Here is a 24,794-nt window from a genome sequence, read left to right as displayed (position 1 = left end):
CCAATGAGAGCGGCCCCTGATGGATGCATCAACCAATTAGAATTAGGCCAGTTATCACACAAGCCAATGACAAATCAAAGGGGACACGTTAACAGATGAGCACTTGAGGTGAGGTGGCCACACGTGAACTTTTGACATTTCAAAACCTGGATTAATTTAGTTTTTTGTAGAATATTTTGGACTTTCACAAAAAGCTCTAATCCACAGAGAAGCATCTTAAAATACAAAATGAATTATCTATAAAAACAATAATGATACTGGATAAACAAATACGAAGTTTATTGCGTTTACATGAGCACAGATCCTGTGAGGCAACATCACCTAAATATTAAGAGCTGGTGTATTATATGAGTCTGTGCTCTGAGCAATGAACCCGAAAAACATCAACATCAAAGAAGCAAAATGTTAAATAATGATAAAGCCTTGATTACAGTCTCATTAACTCGATTGAACTACTAAAGAGCTAAACAGTTTCTGTGTTTCTGTTCTGACCTGGAAAAACTTTGTGGTACATCTTCATCCAACAGTGGAAAAATAAAAAACTAATTTTAATCTTAAAATATTGATTATTGATCATTTAATTGAAACACTGTAACACCATCGTCAGACTCGTCTCCTCACATGTCACGTCAGGTCATTTGTCTTTTATCAGCCTCCTATATCCTTGTCATTCAGGCCTGTTGGGGACAGCCGACGGTGTTAGCAGCTCCAGGTCGGGGGTGCAGTCAGGTGTCAGTCGCTGCGGAGATGATCAGATTGTCACAGTCCCGCTGGTTCCCTCGGAGACGGCACCTGAGTCGACGCCTGTGCCAACATCTTCATCATCACCCGCGGCAACAGCAGCTGGCGGCTCTGGACCAGACCCACGGGCCAAGTGGGTCAGACCTCACCAAGAGGTAGTCAACCGTGAGGACTGTTGTTGCTGTAGTCGAGCATGGTGCATTATGGGAGGTCTGGAATCAGCAGTTTGTTATAAATTAGGATGACCAGGACGTTTTTGTGAAATGAGGTAAGTACCGTTTAGCTGGTGTCCTGGCATATGCGTGTTCCCTGGTAGTGTCTTTTGTAATGACACACTTAAGGTCCATAGTTTGTTTAAAAACACACAAACTTTATTCCAACGAAGTTACAAAAATGAAAATAAAATAACAAACACGGACACGGACACGATATAAAAACCATGTGACTCCACTTTCCGACTACCTGGAACACGAAACAAGTGCACTCTCTTAAAGCGACAGCAACGTAAAGTTTTATCCTCCATTACAACAAGCCTTTGTTAATCAAAACGACACATAATAACAAGAATTGTTATGAAAATACGATGACGAACTATGAGAAAAACAATGAGACACATATGGCTCATACATTTTGTACCTTTTTAACATATTCAAACACCAGGACCCAACATAAACAGTTATTGATTTAATATCAACCACCAACATTGTAGGGCAGTCTTGCTTTACTTAGTTACACTTTAGAGTAATGTAATCACTTTTTTTGTAGTAGTGCACGGGATTACGAATTGAAAATGTAGTAATTACATTACAGCTACTAATTACAGTTACTTTGACATGTAGCGGTTAGATACAGATTTACTGGGAGTTTGATGGAGCATGGAAAAAAGGAAACTTTAATTGTTCCAAAAGTGAAGCTGGTTGGCTGATACGTTGAAGGGTGTGTGGTCAGGTTTCTGAAGAGCTGTGTGCAGTCACAGAGGCTAAGTTAACAGCTGGATGGTCAGTAAATCTGTGAAAAAACTGTGCAACTTCCTGCTTGTTAAACAGAAGTTCAATTTTTTCTACATCTATGTGTTAAATACAAAAGCTGTGGCGAGTGAGTGTGGATGATACAGGGTTGGATAAATCCATCTTGGACAGAGCTCACAGTGGAGCAAAGTAACAAGTAATGTAGCACATTACTTTTGTTACTAGTGAAGTAATGTAATTTCTATTTAAGTAATGTGTAATAGATTGCAGCTTCTTGGAACAATTGTATTTGACTGAACAGAGGCAATTGTATATTTTACTGTTACAATACCTCAGTGGTTTCAGTGCCGTTTGTGCCACCTTTGTTCTCACACCTCAATTTACACTATTTGTAACCTCTGAGCAGAAAACTCAAGTGAACTGTTTCTCCTAATTGGCAGGTTTTGATCTCCACAGAGTCATTATAACAATGAGTTCTGTGGCACAGACTTTTGTCTATACACAAACATTGTGAAATAAACTTGTTGCAAAGAGCAATTTCACAATCAATGGTCAAGACTTAGGGAAACCATTTCACGCACAAATTACATTTAGTACTAAGGGTCAGAGTTCATTTTTGAGCAAGCTAAGAGTTCCATTGAGGGGCTGTTCTGGAGCATGTTTTTTACTCATCTACTCATTTTAAATTAAGCAAATGTGGACTAGATGAACTCAGGGGGAAAAAAAAGTTTTTCTCAAAACCAAAGAAATTTTTCCAATTTTCCAACAAAGGCCCCTATCGCTCAATAATCCTTGTGGTGAGATTGTTGTGTCAACTGCCGTTTCCATGGTCAAGCGTAACTTAAGATTTAATGATCTTAACCCTCAAGCTCAAGAGCATTGGATCATTTAAGTCGGAGGGCAAGACTAATGCTCATTTATTTTTACTGTAGGCAGGGAAGAAATAAGTGACAGGGGCTGGGTGGGGAGGATGAACATACTGTTGAGTTAAAGGTGAGGCAAGTCATCCAAAAAGTCACCTAAAGATCTTTGATGAAATAAAGCATTGTGCTGATACACGATCTGTCAGGTTATGCACACAGATTGACTGGACATAAGAATCATTTAATAGATTTCCACCTGGTTCAAGCAAGTGGCAACTACCATGACATCACCCGCTGGTCTGAGAGCTGCCGTTTTAAAGCCTCGAGTTTAGTTGGGCATAGAAATGGGGATGGGTCTGACCAGCTATCAATCACGCTATAATCACGGTACAATGTAAACGGTGTTTTATTGTCTATTTGACTCTAAATGGACCATAAACTTCTCAGGAAAATGTTTACTGAGGTTATAAATCAAGTGAGAAGTACAGTCATTTTCTCATAGACTTTTATAGAAACAACCAGTGAGTCACCCTCTGCGTAGAAAACAGGCTTCAGGCACTTCAGCATTGGTTTTGTTTTCCGGACCCGGTGAATACGTCTATATTCATATACAGTCTAGGGGTGCAAGTGATTACCTCTGCTAAGGAGGTTATGTTAGCAGGATTATTCAAAAAGTTATGGATGGATTCTGCATGAAAATGTCATCAGTCAATCCTAATAATAGTATACTGTACATTAAATATGTCATCTTATTTCTTCATGTATAGGCTCAGAAAAAACTGGTTAAACCCTATGTTTCTCATTTGATGACTTAAAGTTGTATTTCACACTTCAACAGAAGGACACACTCTCGCATCGTCTTGCACGTGGACGTACCATCCAGCTGATCCAAGGCCTGTGTGAGTCCACCAAGTCTTTAGGTTTTGACAGATGAGTTGCGTCGGTTACTGTGACCTCCGGGTTCACAGTCAGCTCATTAGCCCAAGTGCTCTGCTGCTGCTAATTCAGGGGGGTTACGAACTGGAGGCTAATTAATCACAGACAGAGAGACGACCTGGCATATAACTGCAGACAAAGCAGCAGTGAACGCTGCTGCCATGTACTGTGGGCGTTACACTCGAGAGCTGTTTGTGGATGAACGTGGCACAGAATTGGAGACTGTGTATTCCGGGGGAAAAAATGACAGAAAGTACACAAAGAAGGCAGTGAAGCGACTGTGTGATCACAGGGAGCTTATAGATGAGCTAGTCAAAAGGGTGTGATTGATACCTTTTAATTGGTCGTGATGAGAGGTTTTGATGGCTCAATCATAAAAAAGATGAATTCACTGTCAGGTTTTTTGTTTTGTTTTTCTTTTTCTTTCAACCTTTATTTTGACTTGAATCTTGTTGAGTTTGCCATATTTACAATTACGTTAAATGAGCAAACATTGTCAGAAACAATCACACAAAAGATTGATCAATGTTATCAATTCAGAAAATATCAATTCCACTGATATAAACAATTAATTGATATTTATATGAAATGTATGTATTCATAAACCTGTAATCACTTTACATTAAACATTTACAGGTGAAATAAAATGAAACCATGAAAACAGATCAGTTACTCATATTTCATTATTCTTGATGAATTCATTTTAGTGTAGTACAGTGTGGTATTGTATGGCAATTGATTTTAGCTTTCTTCTTTTTCATCTAACTGTTAGTTAGTACACTGTAAGTACAATATTCATTGTTTTTGTTTCCTCTATCTCCTGGTGGAAAGGTACAACTCTTTAGCTGCTAAATGCTCCACTACATTTACCTGTAGGTGGCTAACTTTTATATATTGGCAGTTTGGTTGTGGACTGGTACAATCAGAGTAATCAGAGCTTTGGAAACAGGTTTTTTAGCAGGAACTAAAAAAAACAGTTGAGTTTTCCGCCATAAAACCAAAACAATGAAGCAGAAACGCTCTGAAGAGCTCTGGCCAACCACAGAGTCAGGTGATATTTATTTCCTGTCTTGTCACGAGTGACCCCTAACATGGTTATTTTACCTGTTACTGACCTCTTAAATTTGGCCTGGACCTGGGCCTTTACATTAAGAACATCCAGTTGATTTTGGCTAATGTGGCTACATCCACATTACTACATTTTCTTTTTGTAATGCATCACTTTTGCTATGTTTAGACCTGACATCCACACTACTACTACTAAAACGGAAAGCGTTGAAAACTGCTGACCCCATCTGAATGGTCAGGTGACATCAAACTGGTCTACCAGGTATTATAAAGAACAGGGTTTTCCATATACAGTGCAAATACATAGTACATAGTGCAATGCAATTTCAAATAAAACCAGCAGTTACCTGTAAGTGTTGCCGACTGCTACTCAGAGTTAATTTGTTCATAAGACGTAAAGGACATGACGACATAATATAAATAAACTTTGATTGAACATTAAATGGAAGTTGAAGACTTGAAAGATGGAGTGTGTGTGTGTGTGTGTGTGTGTGTGTGTGTGTGTGTCGATCAGAGCTACAATGGCTCCCTCTTGAGGTTTTGTTGTGAGGAAACAGGAGAGACCAGAGGGGGAAAGAGACAAACAAGACAGTCTTCATCAGTTTGGGGATTCATGTAGAGGATTTATCATAATTGAGATAACACTGTGTTTTCTTCAAGAGCTAAATTAAAATCTGACTCTAGCGTTGTACTTTTATTGTCATTTGTATATAAGGGATTTAATATAATTGCAGCCGATTTTTGGTAACTGTGTCTTTAAATTAAATATACAAACTTTGAACTTATGGAGTTTTTTTAATCAAGTGTCATCCGTCATTTTCATGTTTTTTTCTGTTTCTTCAATTCATTTTTGTTTGGGTACACAATAGGATTGTCTCCTATTTGTTTTATATAAATGATGTGACGGGAACGTCACAATATTCCAAACATTATTCGGGGAAAACATGTTTTTTGTTTTTGTGGATGTAGAACATTACTGTAATAGTATAATAACATACATCACAAAGCAAGCTTATGTTGTTCGACTTGTACTTGCACCTGTACAAACACGTACTTATTGTGTGTATGTGTGTGTGTGTGTGTGCGTGTATGTCCCGTGTGCCCTCATTATCGCCACAGTATCTCGACTGAAATGAAACACCAGCCAGCTGCATTGTTGATCACATGGCAATAAAACAACGATACATGTAAATATTATTGTTGGACTGATTCAGTGTGATACAGTAATAATTGATTATGCTGTAAGTGAGTCTGAATATCATGAAGCGAGCAGGTCAACACACTCGTACACCAGAGGGCAGCAAATAACAACATGTCCCCTGAAGTAAGGGCTGTAAAGGTGAACACAGCTGTAAAATGTAACTGTGAAATACAACATAAAGACGGTGTTATGTTAAGATTGAAGAATGAAGAATGAAGAATAATATAAATACAAGAAATATGAAGTATAGAAATAATATATTTTAACAGAATTACACATTTTACATAATTCTTGCTTTTCTAATTTTGCTTCTCCTACTCCTCCAACTACTTCTATAACTTCCTCTTATCCTCATCATCTGAGTCTGCATTATATGCAATATATTTTAATATTCATAACTTTGCAGGCGTGGTCCTTGTTAGTGAAGTGAAGCTGTGCGACAGGACAAAGACACTAAAAGGCAGAGGGGAGCTGCAGAGAAGTGTGATAATTTGTCTCTTTGAGTAAAACCTTATTAAAACTTTTCACATTTGTTCCAGATTTTGTTCCATATAAAAACATTAACTCAGATTAATGCAGCTTTATAATTGTTCATCTGGGAAAGCCACTCAAACATTTTCCAACTTGAGCCAACTGAAGTTTCAAATGAATTTATTTGCTGTTTGTAAACTATTGTCACGTGAGGATTATCAAACAGTCCCACGCGGTTTGCTCAGAGGACAAGGGCGCTGAGGCATGGTGAAGCGTTGAAGGGAAGGGAGTTCTCTTTTACACTGGCACTCACTAAAACAAATGTCTTGACTATCAACCCCAACCCCCTCAACCCATAGCTCAATGCAGTTAACCCCCTGTGGATCAGAAAGCTGAGCCACTACTCTCCATTTACTCTCCCCCCTTACACACACACACACACACACACACACACACACACACACACATGGAGCGACGTGCAGCTTTGTGTTTTCTACTCTTTTTCTCACATTATGATGATTCCCTCCAGACACTTCTGTATTAAACAGCCAGGGATTTGAATGTATGTATGCACTGTAATTGGCGGATTATAAATTCCTACACACTGTGGCACTGTTGACATTGCCATCTCTGATCCCCCGGTGTATTTGTTTCAAAGGCCTCTATTTGTAGCCTTTTGGTTAAAAAAAAACCAACAACCCACAGTTTAATAATGTGAGTCCTGCAGCCCCAGTGTGGTGAAATAAACACGTTATAATTGGGTCCTTTTACGCGTCGATATATTATGCATGAACTTAATGGTTGGGGTTTGTGGCCCCTGCTGATGTTGAAACTGCAAGGCTTTGATAAAAACTCTGTGGGGAATCAGCAGAAAAAAAACATAAGACATATATACCTTGGGTCTGTCTGCATATGTATTCATTAAAATCATATGTGGTCACTGTATCTTTGTAATGATGAGATAAAAAAATAAGCAGTGTGACATTTTCTATTCACAGTTTTTATGTGATTAAACACTGATTTGCACATTTGACTAATTTCTCCACATATACTGTGCTTGGTAAATGAGCTCGTGCTGCTTCTAATTAGGGCCGACAGAGTTTTTTTCGTTCAGATAAGAATAACTCTGTGGCTTCATCCAGCCAGTCAGCAGTTACACGGGAGCAGTCGTGCAACGACAAGAGAGACTCAGTTGGCGTTCAAAGGAATCTTAATCAGCTTTTTTTATTTTTTTTTATTTGGGAACAAACCTCCTCACCAACATGCAGACACATGCACACACATTTTGAATGTAGCGTCAGTGTCACATACAGGGAGGAGAAATAACCACCACATGCTGCCGGCTGTGACAAGTTTTTCTACTTTCCCAGCTGACTATTGGCAGGAAACCAACACTTATTAGGTGCTATTGTGTGTTAATATATATGTTCAGCTGTCTAAATGAAAGTTGACTTTATGGAATTACTAGTTTAGGTTGCTTTTAACTGTGATAAACAGGTTTGTAGTGTTGTGAAGGGCAGTAGAATCTTAAGCTAAATTGAAGTCATGTTTATCTTTAAAAAAGTCATACATTTTTATCTAATTTTGTTTAGATTACTATGTATACTATACTATACTTATGTATAGTATAGTATATTATATACTATAACTCTCTGTACATGGGGTTGTCTGACTCCTCCCTGTCCCGATTACAAATTGTCTGAGCCGTCGGCTAGACTTCTAACATGGCATCAAAAAAAAAAACACACATCGCTCCCTGTTCTGGCAAACCTGCACTGGCTACCAGTTGAATACAGAACAGATTTAAAGATTTGACTTTTTGTTCACAAAGCTGGTCTTGCCTTTTGACTTTTAACCCTTCTTATCTCTTAATTATCAGAACTTTAACACGTCTCTTTGTTATCCGACAGATATGAACTCAGACTACTTTCGCATTTCACTTATAAGTCAAGTCTCTCAGGTGCCTTGACATTGCCTGATCTAGTGACTGCTGTCTGTTCAGGATGATTTCCTGTGGTTCTAAGGTGGATCCTGGTTCTCCTAAGAACACCTCTGTCAGTCTCTACATAGTATGACCTTGGCATGTTATCAGTTCTTAATACTCTTCCCGGAGTTTCCTCTGTTGTGATCCGGAATTTCTGTGAGCTCTGGAAGTGTTCTGGAAGAGTGACCATTTAGGAACCAGTTTGTTTGAAGGCTGAGGTAGTGCTGTGTGCGCAGGTGTCTCCCCATCAGTAGCTGCGCTGGTGAGAACCCATACTCCATTAGTGTAGCTCAGTATGCCTGCAGTGCTCTGATTTGGTCAGTGTCTTATTTCAATAGACTCTCTCTCAATCTGACAGTCTGAACTGCACGTTCAGCCTCACCATTTGCTTGTGGGTAACAAGGACTGCTCGTGATGTGCGTGAAGCTGCGCTCTCGTGCAAATGTTCTGAATGTCTCTGAGGAGAACTGTAGTCCGTTGTCGGATATTACAGTTTCTGGGTATCAATGACGAGCAAAAGCTTCATTCACAGCTCAAACGGTGGCCTCAGCTGATATGACTCTTAGCTCTGCCACCTCAATGTACCTTGAGAAATAGTCCACTATAGGCAGGTATGTCTTCATTGACCACTCAAACAAGTCCATTCAAACCTTTTGCTGTGGTCAGTCAGGAACTGTGGTTTGGATCAGCGGCTCTCTGTACTATGTTTCTGACAAATTTCATATTTGTTGACTGTCTCCCTGATTAGAGCAGAGATACCCAGCCACCAAACTGATTCCTGAGCTGTGGCCCGGCACTTGGAAATTCCATGATGACCTTCATGGAGTTTGTTCATTACATCGCTTCTGAGTGCCCTTAGGTATGACAAGTCGCTCCCCTTTCATGAGAAGGTCTCTTGAGATGTAGGTTGTTGCTTGAGAACAGCACCTATGCCATATGCTGACGCATTTGCTGCTACTTTTTGTCTGGCTGTGTTTGAGTACTGAGCAAGTAAAGTTGGTGAGCTCAGTCCTGCTTACAGCTGTTGGCAGTCTGTTGAGGTTCTCCCCAGACCCACTAATTTTTCCCCTCGGCAGGTCTTTCGATGGCATGGTGACCATAGCCAGTTGTGGCACAAACTTGCCCAGATAGTTTGCCATGCACCTGAGGCACCGCACGTCTTCCACCTAAGTTGGCGGGTCGACCCGCGTTTAAAAAACCCGGGTCTACAAGGTAATTTTAGTGTGAAAGAGGTATGGGAGAGAGAGTGTGTGTGTGTGTGTGTGTGTGAATACAGTCAGTCACAGCATTTACATATACAACATCCAGTGTAGCTTTTCAAAACAATTAAAGTATGAAGGAATTCAACAGTTTAATGCGTTTTGAGAAGATTCAGATGAAAGTAATTATGTTTTTTGCTGTCTATCTTTGAAAAAATTTAATAAAATGTATTTTCTCCAACCAATTTCACTTTTACATTACTCATAGAGTTTCACACGTTTTATTTTTGCGGTGTGCCCACTGTGGCTTCCGGTGTGGTCAACGCTTACAGGGATGTCGAAGAAAACTAGCCAACAACCACGGGAGGCACAAACACTAACCAATCAGAGGCAAAACAGGGCGGGTCATGCATGCGCTGTCATCCTGGAGTTGTTGACAGTACGTTCAGTGAGGAGAGTGAGCACGAGATAGAGAGCAAGGCCAAATAAGCAACTACACTTTAGAAACAAGCCCAAAAAAAGACCTCTAATAATAAGCGTGTGACTCAAAACCTTGATTACAAAACAGCAAGTTGTGTAGTAAGAACGTTACAGTAATCCTACGACTTCAAAAATCATGTAGTGTGTCAAAGGCATTAGTTGCTGCTCTCCCTGCCTCAGACTTTCCATGTTATCACATGGAGGGTGTGGAGGTGTGCTCTCCCTTTCTTAAAGTGTTCAATGTGTGCACGAAGGGCAGGGAGGTTAGGTTTGCCTAGTATGGTTGTGTAAGGGGGTCATTAGCTGTTGCTGTCCAGTACTCATTTTCCATGAAGGCTGTGCTCCCTGTACAATGAACTTGTCAGTGACACCAGGTAGATAAAAGTATCCCTATCATTATATCAAGAGGGCATACATGCAAATCTTGCAGTGCAATCTCATATGGAGAATTCTATATTCTGCACTTGCGTAATTTACATTGCACAAATTTATGAATATCCTAAATATTATGCAGACTTATGATGACATGTATTAGGTGCATCAAATTAGAGCCAGACTACTTAAATAACATATTTTACAAGCCTTGAATCTTAACATGAATGTAAAAATAACATGTAGCAGCATATGGTGGACATTTGGACATAATCATGAATGTAATCTTATACAATAAACCAAATATCTTTGCAATATCCAAGCTTTCTCTATTTCAGTAATTTTCAGCTGTTACCTTAGATAGCTTTGGTGTAGGTTTAATGGTTTTATTACAAGTAATTTTGTCTACTTGGCCTTTCCTATGTAACTAACTCCTCATGCTGTCGCTTCCACCCAGCGCATAGAAAGCCAGGGTTTTTTGCCTGACATGGCCATTTGGGGGTCTTTAGCTACCACTCTCCCTAACTCAAACATTTATGCATGTGGAAGGGCAGGGAGGTTAGGTTTGCCTGGTATGTTTTCTTTTTTTTTTTGGCTGCTGCTATCCCCTCCTCACATTCCATGAGCCTTCATGGAATGTGAGGAAGCTTTATTGTTCCACCTGTATTTCGTTTTGAAAAAATCATAAGAAACAAGCTGAAATTTATATATACACATACATATATGATATATATCCGCGCAAACTTGATCTGGATTTCAAAGCCACGCAAGAATCTCTTCAAAACAATTTGGCTTTTCAATGTATAGATGAATAAGGGAGTCTTGTGTGCTCTCCCACCTTTGGTCACTTAGGGTCAGCGGTCCGTCAAGAGTCTGCATCAGGAGCCTGATGGCAAAGTTTTCCACAAGGTGGACAAACGAAACACAGACTGAAATTTGAAAATAACTTTGTTTGTCTCCTTCTCTGGCCTTCAGACAAACGCATATGTCATGACTCTCTGCTTCACTGGTGGGGTTATGTAGCTCAACACTGACCTTTGACCTGGATGGGTTGTCATCTGCTTTTTGAATGGTACAGACTTTTCCTTGATTTACCTTGTTTATATGTGCTGCACTTCCCTATTAGTTCCCTGTTAGTTTTGTACATTGACACATACTGTCAAGATTGAGCAAGAATTGAACCCAAATTCAGAGGTGGTCGAAAAAAGGATATTTAATAATAAATGAAAACAGTCTTACGTCTCTGATAAACAAGAACAAAATACAACTGAAGATGTCCACGAGATGTAGCAAAAACAGGTAATCCAAATACTGGCGCCAGGGGGAAAAGCACAGAAACAGAATGGGGCAAATAGCAGAAACAGACTGGGAAAAATGCAGGAACAGACCAGGGAAGACGACCAGAAAGACAACAGGAACAGACGTCTCAGGACAGACTGGGGAAACAAAACAGACGACCCAACACAGACAAAGGGAAGCACAGAGACTAATTTCACACAAGGTGGGCGGGGCAAATAGAACGCAGGTGAGACACATTAGGAACAGGTGCAGACAATCACAGGGGCAGGAGACACTGGCAAATTAAAGAAAACAGACAAGACAGGGAAACAGGAAGTGCAAAGTAATTCAAAATAAAACAGGAAATGAAAACATGAGATCATGACATATCCCACAGAGCAGCATGAAGAGGATACGATTCTTACTGATTGTTGTACATCTTTCAGGTGAGTGAACTTTTATACTTGTAATGTCTGACAGTGTTTATTACTGTATTATATTGTAATACTGAGATTATAAATATTTATTTTATATTAGTTTTTGCCATTGGTGAAGAGATTAGAAGGGCACTGCTGGCACATTTAACTGTACGTATTACATGTATATATTACAATCTGCCAAGCTTAACAAATGTAAGTACCGAGACAATTCAGAAATACTCTTATTACAAGTAAAATACAACAAAGTATTAAAGTGTCATCTGCCGAATGTACTCAAATGTAAAAGGAATGTGTGAACTGAACTCCTGACTGAATAAAGTTTATTCAAACAACAAATGCATCTTCAGCAATGTTGACAAGAAGTGAGAGAGGCAGTATTTCAGAACTTTGTGCAACATAATCAATGGGCATTGATCGGTTTGTTCAGAGATCCTCACATTTACTGGTCCGACGGGAGTGGCTGCTCATTCCGCAACTGGCCAACAATTATTTAGTATGTGGTGTTGCAGATTTGCAGAAGTCGGAAAATGGAACTTAATTTCCTGTGGAAGAAAACAAACATTTGTCTGCTACAGTATCCTTCGTGAGTGCTTTTCTGTCCCGCTGTTGAATCAAGAGAATACCTTGAACAATAGTTATAGCTTGACGATACATCAGCAAATGGAAATTCTTAGAACATTAACACATAAATTTAAAAAAAAAAAATAATGCACAAAAATAGTTCAATCAGGAGAGACAAGTGAATGTTTTTTTTTTGTTTTTTTTTTACAGGTTTAACAGGATGATATGTGATGAAAAATTATTTGTTGGGTTATTGGCACTTAGACTCCATTGGGAGATATGTAGCAGAGGGCATCAGTCCCGAGCGACAGCAAAGTAAATGCCCAGGAGTCCAGACACTGGTGGTGATGGTGGTTGATGACTTGCTGAGTTGATGGATTGAAGAATCCCCTGAGTCTGCACTGACTAGGCGGTGATGGGGAGGTGGAGGGTGCGAATGCATGAGTGAATGACAGCCAGGATGAATGAGAATTAAAGTACACTCGGAGCAAGCATGAGAAGTCTTCCTGTCTGAACTTAAGCTAGAGCTACATTTCTATCAGGAAAGACAAGTGAATGAAGAAATTATATTTATTACAGGTTCAACAAGATGATATTTGATGATAAAAAATTGATAGAGTCTAAGGCGCTTAGACTCCATGGGGAGATAGCAGCAAGCATCCCTGAAACACAGCTTAATATTTCCCCCAAAAGAAAAATGCTTACTTACCTAGGAAGGCAGAACAAACCACGACTGATTCAACAGGGTGCTTTAATCTGCTGAGGATGAGAGAAAACAACATCTTATACCATGCATGAGAATTAGACGGAAATTATTCTTATTACTTTATTTATTAATGCTAAAGAGACAACACCCTGCATGTAATGAATTACCTGTAGCCAGCAAAGCTAGTCCCGGTACTCTGTAATGAATTTGCTGTAGCCAGCAATGCTAAGGGCCGGTACTCTGATTGCGATGAATTAGCTGTATCAGCGATGGCTGAAGGGCTGGAACACTACTTACAGTGAATTAGCTGTAGCCAGCAATGCTAAGGCCCGGTACTCTGATAATGAATTAGCTGTGGTCAGCGATTGCCAAATGGTGGATGCCCTGTGTATTGAATTCCCACGAGGTGGCAGTATTAGCCCGGTAGAGGAGGGAGAACAGAAAGGCTAACGGGGACAACTTGGCATGAACAGGGTTCCTTCACTGCTCATGCAGCTCCTTATTCCACTCGTGACTGCTAAGGAGTGAATGTTGTACGTGTGTAAATGAATGACTGTAGTTTGGTTAGTGAAATGCAATACGAGTTTTAGTTACTTTGGTGCTTGGGAACCATGATTTCCTGTTTGAGAGACTGAATAAAAGTTTATTTGTTCCAAATGGTGTTTTGTGTATGCGCCAATGCTAGTCCGATGGCCCTGCATGCTAATGCTAGTTGATGCTAATGAGATATTTGCAATGATTATGTTGGATTTCTGTGATATTTACTATTGTGATAATTTTTCCAGGTACCATACATAACTACAAACTTAAATATGTCCATGCCTATATAAATAGAGCACTGTACCTGTTGGACTGCGGCAGCTACTAAGCAATAGTAAAGTTTGAGTGGAACCAATATCTCTGCTTATATTTCTCTAAATGGAGATCCACTGTAGATAAGGAGCTGGCCCGCATCTGTTTGAGATGGATTAGCAGTAGCAGTATAGCTAAAGGGCTAGTGCCCTGTAGAGGAGAATTAGCAGTAGCAGTAATGGCTAAAGGGCCATTATTGTGATTTCTTTTTTTTTTTATAAACCTGAAATTTGACAAAAATGGGTGAAACCAAAGAGGGTAACAGAGACCTGACGAAAAGTAATGAAGGGAGTGCTAAAGATAAGTGAAACGAACACCACCAACCACCAGTTATATGCAAATGCTTTAGAGGGCCAATGCCCTGCTGGAGATGAATGGATGGTGGCCATTGTAGCTAAGAGGGGGGGGTTTTTTGGGGGGGGGGGGGGGTGGTTACGGTGAACACCAAGACATAGGAAGAATGAGTAGGCAGATGATTATCAGCAGCCCAGTCTGGGATGGCCTAGCTTGCTTGGAGGATGCAGCAAGAATACAAAGGAAAACATTTGAATATAGGGAGAACGACCCTGGCTTGAAACCTGATAAAATTTACATCGATACATGCGGTAAAGGCCCACTATCCGCAAGCAGGGGATACTGAATAGCAGTTGCTGGTCAGACTAAAAATGGGTTGGAAAAATGGGTCGGACATCTAGCATGAACTGATACTGGCGACTCAACCGTTAATATGCAGAGACTTGACTATGGGATGACAAATAGTTTTAGTACTAAACTTTACTTATAAAACCTGACAGATTCTAAAAATTACCACAGGAAAGCTGAATTTAATACAAGACAATGATTAGGAGGAGGACCTGTTGAGGCCAACAGACGCAAAATCCTCCTGAATACCTGAAAAATAAAGTGAGATAGGGAGACTGCAATGAAAGGGTATGGCATGCACAAGCTGTCTGTGATAGGGCAATGATGCATGGCTGATCGCAAAGTAATGCTTCTCGTGATTAGCAGAATTTTTTTAACTAGCCTTTATTTGTAATGCTTACTACTGCTTCGATGACGTGCTGCCTATATGAGTTTGCGTTGCCAGAACGTTGCCAGTGTGACGTGCAAATGATGGGATGAAATGCAGCCAGTGCATGGGAGGGAAGTACGCGGAATAGCTGCATGAGAGGACTCAGGCAGGGAGAGAAACCATATTTGAACAGACAGCAGCAAGATGATAGATTTAAGAGGCAGGTGTGAGAAAATACTATTGGACAGATTAAATCAGCTGATTAACAGCAATGAATAAACTGATGAGGGCGCATGCGTGAGTGTATGACAGCAGAATTAAAGTACAACTGAAGCAAGCATGAGAGTAGTCTTCCTGTCTGAACCTACGCTAGAGCTACATTTAGTCAGACCAGGCCAGAGAAAGAAGCTGGAAATGTCTTGTTGTGCCTTCTAGTGTGTTATTTTCTTTCATGTTTCATTCAAAAAGAAATTGCAATCAGAATGTGATCTTTTTAAAAAAAAAAAAAAACGGCTAGTTTGGCGCCTTGACTCCACAGAAAAGCTTTGACTTTAGAGCATTTGTCCACACAACTCATCCAGTTCAGTTGCATAGCTGCAACTGGTTTTTTTCATCATTGCGAGCGTGTCCACACAAACCAGACATGCCAGCTTGTCTTTTATTTATAAAAAAGTGTTTTTTCTTGGAAAGCCCAACATTTTTGCATCTCCTTGTGTTAAACAGCCAGAAGGGGTCATGCTGAGAACAGAGAAGTTACCCTATCATTTGGTTTGATTTGATTTAATTTAATTTCAGTTAATGGCAGGAAAAACCAAGACAAAACTGTCAAGAGAATTGATATGTAAATCTGAGTTGATTTTTATTGTAATTATGAATTGTCTTGCAGGCCGCAACATGGCGCCCTGGAGGCCAGAGGTTCCACACCCGTTTTAAATAAAAGATCTGAGCACTTCTGTCACCACAGGAAGTACTGTAGGTCTCACAGAACTGCTACCTTAGTATACGTGTGTTTCGTTTCTCTCCTCATTCTTTGTTTGAGCAGTTAAGAGGCAAATGGTGAAGCTAAGGATGAAGCTGGGGTACTCCTCTGTGGACCTGCATAACCCTGCTGTGAAAGCAGACATCCTGAAAAAGGCGACGCTCAGATATCTTTACACCTTGGATGGATGTGTGATGGAGTTTGATAACATCAAATAACAAGCCGCCACGGATGCTTTAACAGATTACACTGCAAAGCAGCCACACATACTTCATGTCATTTCCTTTTCTTATAGTGCGATCTAAACATAACGAATAATTTTTCCACGCATTGGACATGAATACTCTAGATTTGCTGGGTGTTTTTTGTTTTTGTCTTCTTAGCTCATGCAAATGTTCAAATGTTCCACCAGACAAATGTGTTGGTAGCCAGTGACCACTATGTCCATTTATGGAGTCACTGTCATCTAGGAAGTAAAGGCCCATAAAAATAAAGATTAAAAAAATGTGTCTGGTGATCAGGAAACAGTTGCATTTTGACCTATTGGCTGCCATTTATGTATTCCAGCTCCAGGACAGAGTGAAGGAGAGAAGACTGAGTGGAAAAATCTTCCGTGAGGGAAAAAAACATTGAGGAGAAACAATAAAGAGACTGCTCTGAACTTTAGGTTTTATGTCTGCTGAAACATGAACACGCTATCATCACTGTACAAAGTTTAATCATTACTCTGAAGGCATCATGTCATAAAAGTTTGACCCTCATTATGATTACTGTTATGTTATCATATTTATGCCTATTATTTTCAACTACCGCCACATTTAACTGACACTAAGCAGGTACATCCCTGCTCAGTATCACCAATATAGGTTTGGTTGTATTATATAATAGTTTTTTCTCCTTTATTCATACAAGTAGATTATTACTGTTTGCTGTATTTATTTTGAATGCTTTGAGTTCCTAGAAAAGCGCTCTATAAATCCCATGTATTATCATTTTCTTCAAAATGAAACATGCGAGATGCGGTTTGGATTTTGTGAACCAGTGTGTAAAACTCAAAGACGGTGATGTGAGGCATTTCGTCAAGGGCGCAGGCTAAGAGCACTTCACCTGAGGCAACGCATTTTGTTTTTTTAATTTAGACAAAATACATCAATATTCAATTACATAGAGTCAATACACTCAAGAAAGTCGTTTCATCAAATCATTATATTGAAATTTCATAGTTCCTACATTGATGTTCATCACAAAGAAAACTACGACAATACATAGACTTGTCAAAACTGGATTTGATAAAATAAATGTAAATGGTCTAAATAAGGAAATGTAAATTAAAAAATGGTATTAATAAGTTAATGCTAATGGTTTGGATAATATCTGTAACACTCAAAATCCAGATGGTGGGGTTACGGTGAAATGTAAATGATGTGTGAGCACACGGTATGTAAGACTGCACATAAACAAGTCTGCGAACAGGAATCCCTGCAAAATTTTGGGGGTGAACAATAAAATAGATAAAATATAAAAGCAAGATCTTGTTGACTCACAAGTGTCATGGGTGAGCAGGAACTGGACCCAAATGCAGAGGGGGTCGAAAAAAAAGGATATTTAATAATAAAAGAAAAAAGACTTACAACATTTCTGATAAACAAGATCAAAATACAACTGAAGGTGTCCACGAGATGTAGCAAAAACAGGTAATCCAAATACTGGCGCCAGGGGGAAAAGCACAGAAACAGAATGGGTCAAATAGCAGAAACAGACCGGGAAAAATGCAGGAACAGACCGGGAAAGACGACCAGGAAGACAACAGGAACAGACGTCTCAGGACAGACTGGGGAAACAAAACAGCCGACTCAACACAGACAAAGGGAAGCACAGAGACTAAATACGCACAAGGTGGGCGGGGCTAATAGAACACAGGTGAGACACATTAGGAACAGGTGCAGACAATCACAGGGGCAGGAGACAGGAAAAATAAGACACCAGAAAAAAGACACAGGTTCACAAGGAAGTGAATCAACACGTGGGAAGGGACTTCAGAATAAAACAGGAAACCAAAACACGGAATCATGACACAGGGGCAGGAGACACGGGCAAAGTAAAAAGGAACCGACGAAGACTGGGAAACAGGAAGTGCAAAACTAATTCAAAATTAAACAGGAAATCAAAAACAAGATCATGACAACAAGTCAATTTTACATGTATAATGTGCAAAAAAAAGCAAACTACAATATCAAAAATACTGTTAAGAGAATAAATAAACTAAAAAAACATTTTGTTGAAATGTTTGTGATGAAATGTTACCGAAGATCAGAACAAAAAAAATGTAAAAACAAAAAAACTACACAAACAAAACACCCCACAATTGTATTAGTCCTCCACAGGTGAAGGCCAGCAGCAATCATATTTTCCCATAATATACCAGTGTTGTTTTGCTGCACTATCCTGTGTCACATTAAAAGACCAGGTTTACACTTGTTGGCTGGGAGCAAATTGGTGTCCCCACTGTGTATGAATTGCAGATACATTCAGTATCCTCTCAACTTGGTCCATCTTTCCTGCAGCACTAGAGGCATCTGAGCTCAGTCGCGATAACATTTTCTAAAGTCAGATTATCTCACTTTACTGTGTCTAATGCTGAGAATAAACCATCAGACATGAATCGTCTGATATTCAGATCATACTTCTCTTTCACAAGTAACTATTCTCTCAAATGTCTGTTTCTATGTGCTACTGAAACACAGATGCACATAACATACATGAATACCAGGAGAGTAAAATTCATGGACATGGATTCATGTGGACCTTAAATTGTTCCTTTGATAATTGATGTTGGTAAATATATCCGTTTCATGCATCTTACCCAAGTTCAGCTGTTAAACTTACCTTGGTGAACACTGCAGAAACCGTGTGTGTTCTTGGACATGCAGGCAGCAGGTGAGTACGTTAAGGAAGTATCGAAGGCAGTGAGTGTTTAAAGTCTGTAGAATCACGAGCATGAGTCAACTTGAGCATAGTTCATACTGAATAGACTCACCAGCACTAAAGGATGTTTGACAATACAGTTTGGAAAAACATGTATTTGACATGATTGAATACATCTGGGTGTTAACTATGGAGCTGGATCAACCCGTAGTTTAGGAAGCAGGGGGAAACAACTAGTTGAGATCTGCCCAAAGTTCACAAATATATCTACCATGCCTACAGAGCTCACCACAGTACAATATACTCCATCTCCTTGTCACAGCTGCTGAGATGAGTGCACCACCCACTGGGCTGCCATATGTTTCTGAATAGGTGAAGTGTCACTTGCTCACAGCAGTGAAACATTAGGGGAAAGGGGTTCTGTGTTTCTTGCTCTTTGATTTGTTTTTTTATAACCCCTTTCCTGTGGTTGAAGCAACAGATAATAATTTTTCCTGTTTGTATCAAGCTCAGTCTTTTTTTATTAATTTGTATGTGTGAAAACTACAGTTATTGTGCTTGTAACACGCTCCTCATTTTGTGAAGGTGCTAACCATTTCTGTCTGTGCTTCTCCTAGGTGCTCCTGATGAGTGAACTGATTGAATGGTGCCCTGCCCCAAGGCTGAAGGAAATGTCTCTCTCTCGGTCCTGAACCAGAAGCAGCCTGCACCTTAGTGTTTAGATTGTCTCTTTGTTGGTTTCTTTCTTGTTGGTGCTGCGAGTCTGGTAGTCCTATTTTCCCGGCCAGTTTAGATGCTTTAAAGTTCTGGATTGTTTATGGGGAAGTTGTGGGTCCTACGGCCTATCGCTGGTTGGCCCACACTTCTCCCCCTTTTGTTCTTTTTAGCTGTCTTTCAGTCTCTCAATGGTTTGGTAAAATTCAGCAATTTATTTAATTATGTTGCTATAAATAAAATTATTTTTGTGAAAAATTGATCCTCGGGTATATGACGTCCTCATATGCTGCTGGTCACAAGATTGAGTCAGAATGTTTTGTTAATGTTTGTTGTGGCCGTAACATATATGGGGGTTCATGAAAACGATTGTTTATGGTAAGTGCGGTTTTGGTGATGTAATTTTACTACTGTTGTGTGCCGTGATTTAGGGCTACTGTTAATCGGGTTCATTGTAATGTGCTGCCTATGTGAGGGTAGTCCTTGGGAGGTCCTCGTGTGAGCACTGTTCGTGTTACTTTGTAGCATTTTGTATGCACATGTCAGTTTCTGCTCCAAGACAGAAAATAAATGGGTCTGAATCCATCAGCCAGGAGGTAAAAGGAGAAATGTCAATGACTTAAATAAGAGGCTACAGTTTTCTCAGTAAATGTGTATCTGCAGTACCACCTGACTGCAGACTGTTCTGTACCAGCCACAGTGTATTACCATCCACACTCCTCCGCCTCTCCCCAATTTCACCATGGGATGAAATTGGGTTTTGTTACAGCTGCTCTGACCAGGAAGAGAAATATATGCATGGAATTATAATAAAAACAACTAAATAAAAACAAAATGTTATCATTATACTAAACCATCTGAAAATGTGTAAGAGAAAACAACCAGTCCTTCATAAATTCTCTTTTTTTATTCATCAGCTTGTTCTCAGAATGCTAGAATAATGAAGATTCAATCTGGCCAATAAATTATGTTACCTTGAAAACATCACAAGGTCAATATTATATCTAATAATATATAATTTATCTAACATTTGCTTTAGGTTTAGAAGAGACCCAATAAGTAGATCAGATTTAAAGAGGAGAGACAATAAGTGATAGCTGAGGTAAAAGCTTAATGATGTTAATATATGTGAACACTGGTAGATCATTTACTCTGCTACTGGCCGTCTCTCAGGTTAGACCAATAACAGTAAACATCCGTGATGAAATTCCTCCTTTTGACAAAGCCGCCGTCTGCGACAGGCCACGAGACAAACAGAGCGCTGATGCCTGTTGTTATTCGACTTCACGGCACCATCATTTTGGGTTCAAGTTACACTTTTGTCCCACACAGGCTGAGCTCACAGCACCTGCTGGAGGGAGCATCAACAATCCGTAGAGCAGGAAGTACGTTATCATTAACCTACTGGCTGTTGTCATTCTGTTTGCTCAGTGACATCATGGCGCCGAATCATGTGAGTAATGGAGGTTTGTTTGTTGAGATGGTGGACCAAGGACGTCAGCACAAAGAAATAAAGTTTTATTAATCTTAGTTTCTTCTTACTCTCTCTTGTGTTTCAGCCATGTTGAAAGGCAGTGTCTGCTAGACTTTGATCCAAACTGAAATGTCTCAGCAAGCATTGAATGTATTGATATAAAATGTTGTACAGATTTTTCTGTTATGATTCGCTATAAGCTGAGTTTTTACTGTGTTTTACTGAGTTTTCACAAAGTCACAGGTTGAATGAAAAAAGTACTGAAGGACTTCTCAGGATGGCAGAGGAGAGAAAAGGTGTGGACATTGACATAAACAATCAGTTTATATTGGTCCAATATAAAACTAGCTTTCACCATGTTATTCTCTTGGCCATCTGGACACAGTTTTCACAGAAAAATGATGCCTCAATTTACGGCACAAAGGAACCATGACAACAAGGAAGATAATACCATTCCCCTGGCATTTATCCCCAGTGAGGGAAATGAAAGATGGTGGAACAGCTGAAGTGACAAAAACAACTCACCCTTGACATTTCCCTCTGGTAAGTCATTGTGATAGAAGGCGGAGGTTTAGAATTGATTTTAAGGCTTTTAATGATTCGTTTAATAATTTTCCTCTAGCACCATCATCGAGTCAACATTTTAAAATAATCCAGTACTTTAACCCTTGAAGAACTAAATATTTGAAGTCTAATGTTGCCCCCTTTCTCTTGAGAATAGTTGTCTATTTTTAGTGGGATTCTTCTCAAAGATAGTTTCCCATTACTCTTTACTGATATATTCAGTGGTTCCTAAATACCCATCAAACTGTCTGATTTAACAGGAAATGAATATCGTCCAACCTGCCATCTTGTGCTTGAATAATTCAGGCTTTCATTTGGGGAGACCACTTGCAATCAATCAACAGCGGGAGCAAAGGAACATCCCTATTAGGAAATGCTAATTCTGTGAAACTTCCTTTGGTCTGACTGGTGCTTGATCTTGTGTGTGTTGTGAACAGGTCCTAGCTGTTTGCTAAAAGGGCTTTCTTAGAACGTCAACCCACCAAAACAGAGGAGCCCTGATTAAAATGTCTTTCCGTCCTTATCACAACGAGGAGCCCATTGTGTAACTGTGTGGCCCTTTTGTGTTTCCTGGTCAGCGAGCATACTAACTAGGGGGAGAGAGTAGATTTCCCTCCACTCTCGCCTCATTAGAATGCAAGTGGGGCTGAGGTCTCTGATGGATATGACGGCCTTTTGTGTCGGAGCTGAAGTACGACCAATTTGTCCCGCTGTCTCAACAGTGACGCAGGAGTTTAATAGCTGGAGGTTGACCTAGTTGCCTTGTCTCACCTGCACCTGTCTCACCAAGCATTTGAGAGTGAAAGGAAAGAGAGAGAAAAAGGGAGGAACTGGGGTATGCCCCCCCTTCCCCTGCTGAGTGGTGGGACAGCTGAGGGTGACAGTGTGGCAGGAAAACAAACCCACATATTCGCACTGCTCCAACTGCAGAAATAGAACTGCAGAATCTATGAAGGCATGTGGTGCTCGCGGAGGCCGACAGGCAAGATGTTGTGAAAATAACTTATCACCACAATCACTATACCAGGGGTATTCAATTCAAATTCAAGGAGGACCAGTTGGATGTTCCTCAAGCAAAGGTATGGAACCATAATGTCATAATGTATAACTTGCGTTATGATTAAGTGCCATTTTAAAGAAGGCTGGTTGTATCGACATCTAGCCTAATTATCAACAACTGACTGTCAAATCGAATAAAGAAATAAGGCCTGCAATTCAATAACATTTCAACAATGTCAATTGTCAGTTTTCATATTGAACTAGAGGGCTCTAATAATGTTTTCTTCTCACATAAAATAAAAAAAGTAAAAAGTAAAATAAAAACAATCCATACCAAACAATAATAACTTCCTAAAAAGGTAATAAATATCAAGGACCCCCTCAGCTGCAACTAAGGCCATGCACAAGGCCATTTTTCACAGTTCCTAATTTTATTTTATCTTTTAATGTAAACAGTGAATTCACTCATGGTAATTAGAAAATATGCAAACGAACTACCATCAGAGCCTAGTTGACTCTCACGTGAATTGACGCAAGTGTTTGAATAAGCGCTCTTGTCACTTCCCAACACAGGTGAGCTCTGTAAATATTTAAAGGTGGCGCCCAGGCGGATTTTATTGACTGAACATATAAGGCATCTCACATGCAGTACCCGTCAGCTTGTTATTTGTCATCCCAGTGATCTCGTTTCACTGTGACCATCAGGAAGCAATATGTTTACAGGCTCTATTACCTTTAAACTCTCTGTTTTACAGCCAGATCGTGCTGTCAGGCCGGAAATTCCTCCACGGGATTCCCATAAAGTCCATCTTATCATATCTCACTTGTCCTCAGGGTGTTTTAGCAAAGCTGTGTTGTCAGCTCTCAAATGTAGTAGATGTCATAAAGAGCTACACAGTCAATTCAAAGTAGCCCGTGTCCACACAAACACTCACAGTAACGCCGACATGCTTTGAGACAAAAGAAATCAAACCAGAGGACATGTTTTGTCAGCATTCCCAGATTGGGATTTTAAAGCTCTGGGGTAGCCCTCAACACATCACAATCTGTGTCAAGCCACAACAAGTTGCGTGAAATTGTCGAGGCACTATTATTGACCTGAGTTTAAAAAAATAAAAAAAACTTCTGATACTGAATGACAATAGCTAATGAGGGATTGTTCTCCTTCCTAGAACTGCTTCTGCCCACTTGTTTGTCCAGCAGATAGTGTGCGGGGCCTGTGGCAAAGGCTTCCTGCAGGACCAGGATGCACCTGCTCTGATCTAACAGGTCTCCATCGCACCAAACATGTCATGAGCAGGCGTTTGTGTGTGTGTGTGTGTGTGTGTAGGGGGGAGCCTATTGTGCTGAAAGCTGCTAAACTTGTAGAACATTATCCAGTTGTCAAAGAACACAGTCACAGGCTGTTCTGTTTTGTTGCACTATGAACTATAGAAATAGTGCAGCAACACATCTCTGGTCTATATTTCCCCCTGATTTAACTTCCTCTTTTTGCGTCACACACTTTTCCTTCCATTCAAGTTTTTCCAGCAACAACATAAATGGCAGGCGCTGAAACTGCAGCTGTGTGAAAGAAAAACTTCCCTTGAAATCCCCAGACTAAATTTCCTGTTGCATGGTTGACAAGCACATTTGAAAGTGGACGCCAGCTAATCTTCACCTGTATATTAGATTTTCCAAATAAAGCTTTTGTGGCTTTTCAGGGTGGAACAGTGGAGGCACCAGTGAAAAATGCACTGATTGCTCCTCCGGCTGAACAAGGCATCATTTGTCTTGTCCTGTGTTTTTAGAGACAGGTGAGTTGAAGGTGGACACACAATCTACTTTTGAAGTCTCTGCTTTCAGTCCCCTGCGTGTCTCCAAGCTCAGGGGCCTCGCTGCAGCAAATCAAACACAGCCCAAAGACAAAGGCGTTTTGTGATTTTCCCCCTTTCCTTTTTTTTCATAGCCACAAAGATAGACTGCTAATGAGGCTCCAGTCTCTCAGCTCAGATCTGGCTTTAGGAC

General features: G+C 40.0%; 1 long non-coding RNA gene across 1 annotated transcript; it reads right to left on the bottom strand.

The window, feature by feature from the left end:
- Positions 1–12,307: 12,307 nt before the first annotated feature.
- LOC118285528 lies at positions 12,308–17,905 on the bottom strand. The gene is made up of 3 exons (XR_004785124.2): positions 17,743–17,905; positions 13,272–13,321; positions 12,308–12,967 (listed from the first exon to the last, which is right to left on the bottom strand). It is a non-coding gene; the product is annotated as an uncharacterized LOC118285528 (long non-coding RNA).
- Between the last annotated feature and the right edge of the window lie 6,889 nt (positions 17,906–24,794).

The sequence above is a fragment of the Scophthalmus maximus genome, chromosome 20 (genome assembly GCF_022379125.1).
Source record: "Scophthalmus maximus strain ysfricsl-2021 chromosome 20, ASM2237912v1, whole genome shotgun sequence".
NCBI lineage: Eukaryota > Metazoa > Chordata > Actinopteri > Pleuronectiformes > Scophthalmidae > Scophthalmus > Scophthalmus maximus.
This window is presented reverse-complemented; position numbering and strand designations above follow the sequence as displayed.